Genomic DNA, 14,122 nt, shown 5'->3' with positions numbered 1-14,122 from the left:
GTCCAAGACAGGCTTTCTACTAGATTTTGGAGCACTGCTGTGAGGATTTGATTGCATTCAATGACAAAAGCGATGTGATGCTTTATACTCCTCTAGCCCATGCCTGGCATTTGTCATGGTGCCAATAGGTTCATGCCTGTCTGCTCCAGAGTCCTATTCTATTTGCAGAACTTGTCTACAGAGAAAAGACAAGCTGTGTGTGTACAAATAGATGAATGTATTCATTAGAAGGGGTGTCCAAAAACTTTTGAACATATAGTGTGTTTGTGTAGGGATAAATTATCTTAAAAAAAAAAGCAAAATGTCCATTGGTCCGTTCATCATAAAACGTTTACACAGGGACATTTTTCTTTTTCGAAGGCTGTCAAGCAAAAGAGTCAGGCCCGGCCCCCTTATTCCCTCCCTTGTACCTCATCTCGCCCTCATTAAAACAGACGCAGAAACAGAGCCAGCCCCTGTCCTGTCTGACTTTATAGTGGACAGAGCTCTGTGTGTGTCCGCTCCTGCCCCCGTCCCTCATGAGAGGAACAGGATGCCGACCCGGGTCCCTCTGTTGCCATGGCAGCAGGCGCGTACACAAAATAACAGCGCGGCACCTGGCTCCGGCACTTCTCGTCTGCCTTTCTGTGTTTGTAACCAAACACACCAGTTCATGGCAACGTTTGTTTGGGACATCTCCTTGGAAGCCTCTAATCAAAACCATATCTCGCCCAGGCTAAGCGATCCGTTCTAACCCAGCCTTTGTTGCATGCCGGCTTGATGAATGGCGACCCGCAGGAAGGAGTTCTCACATACTCCTCCTCAGGCGAGCTCTGTGGCTGTTGCTGGTTACAATAAATTGCTTGATTAATTGCCTGTTAACTCACTCTGCACTCTTGAATGTGCAGGCTGTTGACATTTCTCTTGCCACACATGTGGACTGGAGTAATATTAGCATCAGTGAAATAGCTGCCTTCGCTCCATTGGCCGTCAGAGTCGTTCCTGCAGGCTGGGTTACATGCAAGAAGGGGATTAGCTAATGCACTGCACAAAGAGCATGCATGACAGTGATAAATGAAGGCAGTTAAGAGCATTAAAGTGAATTGTCAAGGCCTAGTCTAATTGAGACATGGAGGAAAACAACTGCATGTTAAGGGAGCGTTAGTCAACATTGGAACAACACTGGAACTATTTTTCCCTTTTAGATTCGCCTTTCAATCTTAGCCATTATCACAAAGCACGGCACTAAAATCTCCTTTTAAAGAGACTAATCATTTAGTCATGATCCCCATGTACTCAAATAAACTCTTCTGGTACAGCAGTGGTGTTTGGCCAGAGCAGGCATCATGATGGGTATGATGGCATGCGCGCTTTACCCCGATATGTAGAGCCACCATTACTGCTACTACAACATTTAGCTTCTTAATAGTGAAATTATAAACCTGTAAACACTTACAATTCAGCTCATAATGATTTGCAGATGCAGCAGTAAAATAGTGGAGTGTATTTGCTGTCCAAAAGTCCTTTGTAATGAGCTCCTGTGAGTTTATCAGTCACCACCTGTGTTAGCTTCATGGGCTGAAGCTGACCTGTATTACATCTATTTCTGAAAAGCAGGTTTACTCAATGTTTAATTTACTCAGCTCTCTAAGTGCTAAAGATTTATTTATATACTATATTATATACTCTATTCATTAGGTAAAGTCTGTCACTCAAACAGTTGAAAATAGGATAGAGATTTATAGTGTTTACATAGCTAAAATGTCACTGACTATGCAGCTAACTTCCTTTTCTTTTTCAAATGACAATTCTCTTTCAATGATAACTTCTCTTTAACACAAACTAGAGTGCTAAAGAGTATCTCATACAGACTGACTGGAACTGGAGTAAACACAGATGAGGTCTAGGTCATGGCGTTGTTTTTCGAACCGATTTTCTCAAGCAATGAATACATGTGCTGTTACCATTGCTAAAATAAGAATTCTGTTTCGTCCATATATTTCACATTTTTGAAATTTTGACTACGAACAGGGAGAGAAAATCAATTTTGATGTCCTGCCATGAAATCTCTTTAGAAGCATTCAGCTCATGAGTTTAGTTAGGCTCATCTTTTATTCATAGCTTTGCATCTGCTTCACTCATTGCAAAAGCCTAGTGAACAAAATCAGTTACTCTCTTCAAAACAACAGTTCCAGATGTTTTGTGGCTTGGATGCAGGAGTGGCGCCACACCTCCAAAAGTGGTGGGGCCAAATTTATTGTATCTGAAAAGAACAACAACAAAACCTAAAGTATGCTAGTGAAACTGTGGCTGACTGACTGACTGACAAATGGTGGCTTTCTCTGACTAATAAAAGATAACTGCACCATCGACTGACTGATAAATCTCAGCATAACATTAAGCCTTGGTTATAGCTATAGCAGGCTCTGCTCTGCTAAGACTGCTAACTTGCTGATATTTCTACAAACATAGGTTTCACTGTTTGGGAAATGTCCTGTGCCTAGTTTAAATGGGCATTTTGGTTGGTTCTCCTGCTGGGTTTGACTGTGGGCCCAGTTCCCCAAAAGTATCTTAGGCAATGTTCACACATCACACAAAAATAAAATAAAAAATATTGGTGAGAATCTTCCATGAAGGTCAAAATAACAGTATAACACCACTCCCAGGTGTGTTAAACCCTGAAGGTCTTTTGGGGTTGATCAGGGGTTTTGATATATCAGGCAGTGCATTTCTAAATAACATTTTGCTATCTTCATATAGCCTTTTTAGTGATCAGTGATTTAGTGATTAGTTTGAGTAGTCTCACACTTTGATATTTGCATCACCTGGCCTTTCCTAAGAATGAGGAACAAGCCAAATCAAGCTAACTAAGGTATGAGAGCTTAAGCAATGAGTTGTTTATCAACAATGTTTTCAAAGGTTCCAGAATGGTTAGCCTGGAATGTTCTAGGAACGTTTTCAGTAACGGTATGGAAAATTTGCCAGTACTTAAAGTACAATAAATAAAATACAAAAAAACATTGACAAAACATACAAAAATACATAGTGATGAATAGTGGGCAGTGGGCAGTGGGGGCTCAACGGTTAGAGTGCCGGGCTATCGATAACAAGGTTGTGGGTTCAGTTCACGGGCTTGGCAAGCTGCCACTGTTGGGCCCTTGAACAAGGCCCTTTACCCTCTCTGCTCCCCGGGCGCTGGAGTTGGCTGCCCACTGCTCTGGGTGTGTGTGTACTCACTGCCCCTAGTTCACTAGTGTGTGTGTGTGTGTGTGTGTGTGTGTTTACTACCACAGATGGGTCAAATGCGGAGGACACATTTCGCTGTACAGTGTACACTGTGTACACACTGTACCGTGACAAATATGTGCACCTTTATTTAATGAATGTTTTCTAAACTTAAGAATTGGAGCATTTATTTATACACATAACTGAATATTTTCTAAATTTACACTGTTAATAAAAAGTTATTTGTAAAAAAAGTTTGTAAAAAAATTGTAAAAGTTAAATTATAATTATAAATTATGAACTTGCATTGATTTTCAAAATGTGTCTACCATATTCAATTGTGAGAATAAAGAAACAAACATTTAAAAAAGATTTAAATAAACAGTTAATTGAAAACATTCTAGCAACGTCCAAAAAACTAGGAACTGAAAGGCGCAACGTTCAGAGAGTTCACGTTACGTTCAGAGAGTTCACGTTACGTTCTTTTAGCCAAAAAAAAAAAAACATTTGCATAGTGCTTTTTTCCACTCCAAAATGATACAAAACAAAAATAATGCAGTAATTATGCTTCAAATGTTGACAAGAATGTTCCCTTTTTTAACTTTATGTCTTTTGAAGATCAATTCATCTTCTAGTTAACTTATCTACAGTAATAGAAAATTTGACCAGGGGTGCCCAAACCTTTACATGCCACTATACACAGCTTTCTCGTTTGAGATTTTAGCATAAGTGAGATTGATTTTGCTGGATTTCATATAAATTAAAAATGCTATAACTGGTGCTAAAACAGCCCAAAACTTAACAGCTCATAACTTTTCATCCAAGTGGGCTGTCTGAATTCCCACAAATCTGTAATTGTGCAGCCATGCTGATATAGCACTTTTGTAGGATCTTGAGGGAAAAGATGGAAATTTTTATGTGCAGATATGATGCCCATAAAGTTTTTAACATGTCACTGATGTACTTAATAAATCAGTCCTCAACTACCCCTAAAGAGCAAGAGGCATGTGTGACCATACTTTATGGAGTATCGTTGGAATGTACTTATAAATCTGAGAGGTTTTTGTATGCCAGTGTAGGATTCTATAAATGACTTTTTTATTGTAAAAAAAAAAAGAAAAGAAAAATTCTATATTTGCAGTTGCTTAGTAGATTATTTCTGTAAAAATGTTAATGCACAGAAGCCATGAAAGAAAAAAAAGAAAGAAAAGAAACTAATGCTGGTGGCATCATCTATCATCATACCAGCATCACGTTTACAGCTAATTGAGCATAAGTCACAGGTGTGTAATGGCCACTAGTTCTACAGCAAGCTTAATGGCCTTCATGTCATTCTACCTGCTGCTAATATAGTTATATACAGCTCTTGAAGTCTCCAAACCTTTAGCTCTGTCATTGTTTGACCAAGTGAACGGGTCTCTATGGCTACAAAGAAAGCAGGGAAACAAAACCATTTCCAGCTCCATGGCTTTTAGTAGACATAACAATACATTGAGCGTGTCTCTTTCCCTCTTGAGGTGCAAAAAGCTGACACTGGGGAACTTGGCATACCCTGAAAAGTGAGAAGGCCTGGAATGGATGGTGCATGCATGAGCGAGGGATGGATTCTGGGATAAAGATAGAGGAGAAGAAGGCAGCTCCTCTGTATATTTTAGGACAAATTCCTAAGAGGTGAGCGCTGCACACAAGATACTGCATGTACTAAAGTTTATAAATGTACATAATCAGCCATAATACACCATTTACATAATCAGTGGATCAATGTTTTTAATGTAATTATTGTTTCATATTTAATACTAAATATAAGTATTTCTAAAAAAAAACAGAATTAATGACTGACTACTAGTTATTTTCACAGTAATGTAATATTAACAAGAATTTGATATAGTATGTATACTATGTATACTCTACTCTACAAGTACAATGTCAAGCTGTAATTAACCATTTAAAGCCTGAACTATCAAATCATTTCCTTGATCATTCTTTCAAACTGGTGTTTATTTCTCTCCAATTATAAATAAATTGAAAAGAAAACATACTTTGCATGCATTACATTTATTTTGTATCACATTTGATACATCCATTCAGCAAATGTTTTTCTAAAGATAATTTTCTAAACATTAAGAAAACAAAATTGTTTAACACCTTATACTCTGAATTGTACTCAAGTAATTTCAAACATAACGGGAAAAGTTATACTAATATAAAGAAATGTAAAAAAAAAAATCCTAAAAAATGAGGAATTAAAGGTTGCAAAGTTCAAAATTTTGTTCAATAGCTGGGAATCTCTTGGCCTGCCAAAAAACATTTTGCATAGTGTTCCTTTTTCACTCTGAAACAAACACAATGAAAATGTTGAAAACAATGTTTCCTTTTTTATCTTACATGCTTTTTAGAGATCAGTTGACTGTAGCGATTTTGCTGGATTTCATGTAAATTAAAAATGCTATGACTGGTTCAAAAACCACAAACTTTCAAGTGCATGGAGCACACAGATGATCCACTAGGGGGCAGAAAACATGCATTTGATTTTATATTTTATCATTTTATTTTATTATTTTTCATTATTTCTTATTCATATTATTATGGAACCCGTTATATATTGTTTATGTTATTATTAAGATACTTCATTGTTCAATTATCTCACTGATGTTGCAGATGTCTCAAAAACTCAAATATGTATCAAACATTATACATTGGGCTTTTATGGGTTAAAATTTAGTAAAATAACAACATTTGCAAAAGTCAGAGACGACCCTTACATTTACACCCTTATGATTTCAACACGGCCTCATGCTAGCTCATTTGTGGAAATTCACCCAAGCCAACAAAAAATCATGAGCTGTTAAGTAAAGGGTGACTTTTTGTAATCTGACTCCTTACAGTCCCTATTATTCTATTAGTCTTTCAGTTTGAATATCATAGATGTTCTCATTGCTGCATGCAACTAATCATTCACGTCTGACCTGTGACAGCACTCAGACATCTGCAGGTGAAGATCAAAGCCTCTATGATGTCAACAAATCCCACAGTTCAAACACTGATGAAGGTAAGAGACCCTGGAAACCAGAGTCAAATTCTGTAGAAAGTAATACATAAAAGGCCTCATCAGTCAAGTTGTACTATGGGATGTTTCAGACTATAGACCTCTACCTACTCCTTCCCACTCTGTTCTGCGTCCCTCCTGCTCTCCTCCACGTTCAAAGCAACTCAGAGTGACCTTCCAGCAGGACATCTCAAACAGCTCATCAAATAGCAGGACTTTCTACAGGTCTTTAAGTGATGCAGCCTGCCCTGCACTATGGGAAACCAGCCAGCAGCCACTGCTCACACCTACACACAATAAATCTGAGAGAGGACCTTCTTATTTGGATTCTAACCCTAGACCATATGGGTCTGATCGAGAATTGGACTCAAGATTCACAGATGCCTGCTGGCCTATGGCCGAACCTGGTCTGACCTCCGTGCCTTGGTCCTTGCCTCGGAAATCTAGAGAGTTGGAATCACACACTGCTCACAACAGACTGCTCCAACTTACCTCAGGTAAGGATGTTTTATTGAATTTCTCTGTGTTTATTTTTATTAACCTAAAAGTTTATGCACTTTTAAAGTTAAGATGATTATGATTGTTAGTAGTCGTAAAATTATTTAATTCTGCATTTGGTTTTATTCTACACATTAAATGCACTGCCCTCGTTCTAGACTTGTATGTAGTGACTCACCTGCCAGAAGGAGAGACTGCAGAGAGTCCAGAGCAAAGGTCACCACGCTGCACTCTCTCCATGGAGTCCTTTCTACAGCCCAGCAAACAGAAGCCACAACAAACACTATCCACTCAAACCGCCCCTTTAAGGCAGAATGATGGAGCCGCTAAAGGCTTGAAAACCAAGGAGCAGGTTTGTGTTTCTTGTTGACCAGTCTATGAATGTAGCTAAACATATTCTGGTCCACATTGGGAGTGCAAGTCGATAGGACATCCCTCAGTGACCTCACTGTGATAGTGCAAGTGTAGAACACCTGCATTACCAAATGGTGTTTGATGTGTTTCCAGACCACACTGCCACAAGGCAAGAGAGGCCCTTGTCCAGCTCTGGCCTTCCAGCCTGATGGCCCCGATATCTGCATGGTGCTAAGGGCCCTGCTTGACTTGGTGGACCAGCACTGGAGTGGACCGTTCTCTCTCCACCTGAGTCCCAGCTTCATGGGTACGTCCCCAACAGAGGCAGCAGACTGGGCTAAGTGGATGGGGTTTGGCTAGCGAGTGAATAATGAGTTCCTGTGGTAAATAAATATATACTGTAAAAGGAATTTGCATCATGTACTGGAATTTAGCTGGTTGATTGTTTACAGAAACTACAAGATGATGGAATATGTAATGAAGGGATGCTGTTCATTATTAAAAAGAGCTGATTGTTTATTATAGGCAGTATTAACAGGCAGTACTTCTTCTCTGCGTTCCCCTTCTTATAACACAGTTTTCACAACCAACCACCAACCCATCTTCTCCCTGTTACTCAATTCTTTCACTTGTCATCAAGCAAAGGTTTGGACTCCTAGACAAAATCAGAAGCCGCCCAGAACTCTAGCCCAAGTTTCCCCCCTTCAGTGATACAGCCTTCTCATGCTACAACCATAGGTTGAAGGCATAGTCTGTTATTATAGACATATCATACAGGACCTGGTTGGTGTGGCCAGCTACACCAATAAGAGTCCTTGAGTCGGACTCCTAACACCACATTGGACCACCTCTGTAATGCGAGTAACCTTGTAAGTCGCTCTGGATAAGAGTATCAAGTACATGTCATTTGTCAATAGACCACAGTCTACACAATACAACAAACATATTAATAATATTAAGAATGATGGTATTTTATTTAATCTGCTTCTGGATTTGACTGGCACAAGTACACTAAAACAACAAAATATCCAAAACAAGTGATTCTGATTATTGTTCGTTGATTTTTACTTGTGGAGCATTAACCATTTGCCACAACATGAGTAGTCACTCACATAATTACCACCCCCCCCCCCACCCCCCCCATTTTGTAACTGTGAAATCCCATCCACAGGCTTAAACAGTTGTGCCACTCTTGAGGCCCATAAAAACTGACTGATGAAAATAAACAACTTGAATGCCATCACCTTGACATGGTGTTCTGCTAACTTCTGTGACTTCTGTGTCACTCATTTGCAATTACGGACATTGCAAATGACTCAGATCTCAATTCACAATTATTCACTTCCAGGAGCTGCCCTGAAAAACCAACAGTACCATCTGGAATAGTCCTATACTGATATACTATATGCCTTTGCCCATGTCACTCACAGCGAAAGCCATCCGTCTTCTGATGCCCCTGGCTAGCTCTGCTCCACCACTCCAGAGCGAGACTGTGAGAAATGTGAAAAACATAAACGATGAAAAACATGGAATGGAGGACAGCAGAGAATGGTGGGATGTGTGGAATGCAAAGCTTGACAAGACAGAGCCACCTAATGAGCAGGCCAGAGTGGAGGAGAGGAGATGCTGGGGACAGTGTAGCTTGGACTTTGATGTCACTGAAGCCGACTATCTCAAGAGACAACTTGCCAAAACTCAAAACGAACTGGTAGTGGTGTTGCTTTTCTAAAATTGCAATAGCGTTTGAGACTTGCTTTGCTTTATCCAAATGAAACTATGCTTTTGCTGCAGGAATCACTGAAGAAAAGACTGATCACCTCTTTAAAGGAGAACTACATTTTGAGATCAGACAAAAGGAAGGTTACTGCGTGTCTCAAAAGTGGTGAGCATCTGAGCGAAAGGTATTGTGAGAATAATATGTATTATACTGTGTATTAGACGTTTGCTCCCTCTCTCTATCCTTTGTGTATGAAGAAGTTGTATCATTGGATTTGGATGAGCATCTACAGAGAGAATTAAAGGTCCTTCAAGAACAAGAAGAACTCTTAAAGCAACTGGAACAAACAGTGATTCTTCTACAAAGCAACCAAAGGTAGACTTGCATTTTGTCCATTATTAGATTTGATTATCTGCTGATCATGAAAGTGCAAGTTGGATGATATTAAGCCTTATATACTCATCATCCATCTGAAAGGTGAGATTAATATTAGAATGGTACTTAGTAATGCATGCTTCTGCTTCTTCTTCCTCAGGTCCTTGGTGTCCCATAATAACCTTCTCCTCAACATGATCAAGAGAAAACCAAGCAAACTTGGTGTAACATTATAATTCTGAGAGGTAATTACTGACTAGTGGCTATGTGGATATAGACTTTAGACTTTTTAGATAAAAATGTAAGACTTTAAGCTACATGTAAACTTTAGATGCTTTGCATATACTTATCTTGGCATGTGCCTTTTACTCAACAGTGGCTTCCTTCTTGTCATTCTGCAATCAAGGCCTGATTTATGGAATGTTGCAGAGATGGCTGTTCTCCCGATCTCTGCACAGGGTTCTTCTTACATCCCTGATCAAGGCCCTTCTTGTCTGATTAGTCACATCTCCAGGAAGGGTTAAGCTTGTACCTAGCATCTCCAATTTCAAAATAATTGTGACCACCGTGGTCCTGGGAACACTTAAAGACTTTAATCTTCAGTCTGTCCATTTTGTGGTATAGGGTAGTGGATAACAACACTGTCTTCACTATGGCAGACCAGGGTTTCATTCGCCATCCAGAAAAGTCTTTGAGCACAAAAGTCCTAAAACTACATTTGCCTAGCAGAGTAACGTGATTCAAATGTAAGTCGCTCTGAATAAGAGTGGCAGCCAAATGCTATAACTGTTAAAAAATATGCCTTTACCAAATCTAATCACAGATGTCGACTTGAGGACTTGTATTTCATGTTATGTTTTTTGTCCAGACAATGAAGTATACATAGTGGGCCCTTATAGGCCCAGCTCAGATGGGTAGAAACCATTTTAATTAAGTTTAATATTTCAGCTCAGTCCCGTAAATCTCTGAGCTGATCAGTTATATATTTCAAATGTAATTTGGAAATAAAAAAAAAATTAATACATACTTTTTAATACATGTTTTTGCTCTAATTATGTCGTCATTTTTTTCATTTTCGGTATTTCGTGTACCAGACCAGACTAGCTTAAGTAAGCTGTGGAATGACCCTTATAAATGACCCTTGTATGTAGGCCTATGTAAAGTCTGAGCTCCCTCTGTGGTTGTTTAAATGTATTGCGAGGCAGAAAGTGACAGTCTGTGCTGTTTAGACAGGGCCTAATCTCTGGCTAAAGTCAACACTCATAAAGATATAAACTTTAATTAAATGATCCACTTTCTGTGCGGTCTGAGGCTTTAACACTTAGAAAGAAGCTTTATGAGATACAGGCTGATCTGGCTAATCTGTAGTTATGTGATAATTGTCAGAGATACAATATGTTTATAATCACTTCAGCAAGTGTCAATTTTAAGGAAAGTAAGCAACAAGGAGGTAGTTTTCAGTTTGACATGTTTGTATTAAAATATCTTATCAGAAAGTCACGTAATATTACTTTTAACAACATCTGGATATTACCAGATTTCTCACATTATTGAATAAAATACTTACTGTATTGGCAATATGTGGGGGCCATGTATTAGTAAGAGGGCAATGTCATTTTATTCTGTAAGCAAAATTATTAAAAAATATGAATGCCTTAAAAAGATAATCTATCACTTCAGAAAGGTTACAGTGCAGTTCTCTGTGCTATAGCTCCCTCTACTGTCTTATTCTGGTGCTTGAGACATCCGAGACATTTGGCAGAAGTGTACTGGAGTAATGTGTTGTTTGTGGTGGATTAAGTAGATTAGACTTGGACTTTCAGCAGTAATACATGATCCAACACTACATCTGTTATTCATCTCCGTTAATACAGAGGAATAGAGTGTGTCTGGAAGTTCTTGATCTGTGTAGTTTAGTGCAGGAGAAAAAAGTCCAGTCTGTGCCAAATGCTACTCAAACTCCCCGTCGTCACTGTGAATTGGAGGCTGATCACCAGTTCTGCTCTTATGGATGTGTTCTAATATGCCTATGTTCCCATTAAAGGACAATCATGTGGGGACAGTACACTGAAAGCTTGAGCTCTGATGTTTTATGTTATGTTGTATCCAGAAACACCATAAAGTTCTGATCAGGGGAGGCCTGGTACCTAATATACTGTACCATAATTAATAACTTACTATTAAGCATATGCCTACATTGCAGCACCAGCCTGCCTGAGGCACAGCAGTTGTGAATAAACAAGTAAATTACATTCAAGGCCATTTTGTGTGGGCGGCCCATTCTTATTTTTCACTGGATCCCATAGGATCTGATGTACTATTCACACCACCAACAATGACTATTGTAAAATATGTGAAATTTTATATTATTATTTCCAAGATAATCTCATGCTGCTTTAAAATTATTTTAATTCTTTAAGCTTTGGAATCTCATTCATGTACTCCAGTCACCTGAGAGGTAAATAATCCTAGCAGCAGAAACAGTTTTGGGAAAATGGGCAAAAATGAGTGTCCAGAGGGCAAAGTTATTTATCTGTAAGAACACTACTCTGCTAAAGAGAATTACGCAACCTGTGAAATTTGGAAATATCAATACCACACTAATCCAGCAGATAGCGCCACTGACTTGGCCTCATGGAACCGATTCTAGACAGCCTTCCCACAGCACTGGTCTAGACGAGAGATGCCCATATTTTTGTCTTGAGAACTACAGCTCAATGTCTGTCGTAGGCAGATGCCCAACAGGACTCCACAGTAATCACAGAGTAAAGTGGAGCTACATATAGTATTAAATATGTTCTCTGAAGAATCCAAAGAAGCAGAGAAGCTAAATCAGGTTTGACTCCATCCCTCGAAAAATGGAACTGAGATGGGAGGAACTAAATATTCCTATTTTGTCTAAATATGTCTCTCTAATATGTCCAAATATCTGTTGGTACAATATGTCTGTGCCAAAATGGTCATATTTTTTCTCAACTGAATAAAACTGACCTGAATTCTTGATTGTTCTGGGAATTAAACATGATCTTGAGTTTTGTGAAGTTAAAGAGCTGTGTCTCACCTTGTGGCACAACTGGAGAGAAATCTGCCTGCCTTGACCTTGAATTAGTCAAATAGGCTGTGTTAATATTCAGTTACAGTGTTAGAATTCAAAGTTTTCTTAATTAAAGAAACCTTAAGAATCTGGTTACAGCAGCACCTCTTAATTTGTTTTACTGGAAAATTCTGCTAGTAGCTAAATCATTTGTTGTGTCAAATGATCCAACTAAATAGAACTAGCAACTTCAGTTACTGTAAGGTCAACATGGTAAATCCAGGCCTGAATGAGAAATGTAGATCAGACAGACATTGAACTGAGACATCAACGACAACACACTTGTTTAGTTGATGAAAACACTTTAACTGTGCACCAATACCAATTTTATAACTAAGAAATGACTGTAATATGACTGTAGAAACTGTAGTGTGTGCACAGTAGAGCATTAGTACCTATTTACAGGTAATTGAGCAAACAGTAATTGCAAATGTATGCAAATCATTCATTCTGGCTGTGTCAGTAATGCCTTACCTGTGGTTCTGACTACACAACTTAAAGCAGCTTTATGCAGGAATCTGTATTTTTATGATTTATTGTATTTTATTACAGTTTAATGAACCATATATAACCCAGCTTGATATATATATATATATATATATATATATATATATATATATATATATATATATATATATATATATATATATATATAATCCAGGCTTCCTGGTACCACTGCTTCCTAGTACCACTGCTACCAGACACTACTTCTACCCACAAACAACTGGCTGACTTATATCAGCCATATATTCAAAATGTCATATCATCACCTTAAAGCAGTTCATTGCAGTTTAATTGCACTTATGAATTAAATAGATTAAAACAGTGAACTACTTCTATGGTTATCTCCTTTACATTCTTGTATTCTTTCCCACCCTGCAGTTATGTCCCACAATTCATCTACAGCCATGCAGAGACTAGAAACAATGGTTTTACCTTCGTTTCCCACGCCTGAAACATTTCCCTAGCGCTTATCATCTGAGTGATGCATCTAAGTGTCTTGCTATTCCTTTTCTGCTGCGACACTAAGAATGTCTTATCTTATCACATAGATCCAACTCATGGGCATGTTTTGGATTAAAAACAAGAGGGCATCCCTCACTCCAATCAGTGCTAGCTCCATGCCAATGGCTTCATGATGGAAAGCATCCTGAGCAAAGTCTGCTGATCAGAAGACTTATTGACAGATTCTGCAGAAAAAAAATGGGTAAATAGCAAAGCACTTTTGTAAGTCGCTCTGGATAAGAGCGTCTGCTAAATGCCTTAAATGTAAATGTAAAAAAGATTGGTTAGTATGTAAAATCCTCCAGGTCTGTTTAAGATGAGATTTAAGCCGTTTAAACGGACCAGATCCACCTGGCCTGCCATGGAGACACGGCTGCTAAGCCAGATGCTGCTCAGAAGGAGACGGACGGACAGCTTATCACAAAAGAAGAACTGATCAGATACTGACGTACAGACAGAGCTGCTGAGAAATGAGAATACAGGCATACCAACAATGAAGGCCTGACACAGGGCAGTCAGTCTAAGGGTTACGTTGGTCATTACGTTGGTCATGGGTGTTCTTTTGACAGGTGACAGTTTTGACGAATTCTGCACCTGAAGAAAACAGAATTACCCTGAAAAGCGCATGAAACCATTGAAAGACTGTGGGTGCGCACATACGCAGAGCTGAGACTGACCACTGTCACCTAATCCTCAGCGCGCCTCCTTTACCTGTCAGCGGGCAGCAGGGGGCGCCACGTGTGTTTTGAATGGGACCATAGCGTGAGAAGTTTTGCTGTGAATCGAGAGTAAATAGCCGGATATTTGGGAGACGCTTCTGGGGAGGATT

The sequence above is a fragment of the Salminus brasiliensis genome, chromosome 25 (genome assembly GCF_030463535.1).
Source record: "Salminus brasiliensis chromosome 25, fSalBra1.hap2, whole genome shotgun sequence".
Taxonomy (NCBI): domain Eukaryota; kingdom Metazoa; phylum Chordata; class Actinopteri; order Characiformes; family Bryconidae; genus Salminus; species Salminus brasiliensis.
This window is presented reverse-complemented; position numbering follows the sequence as displayed.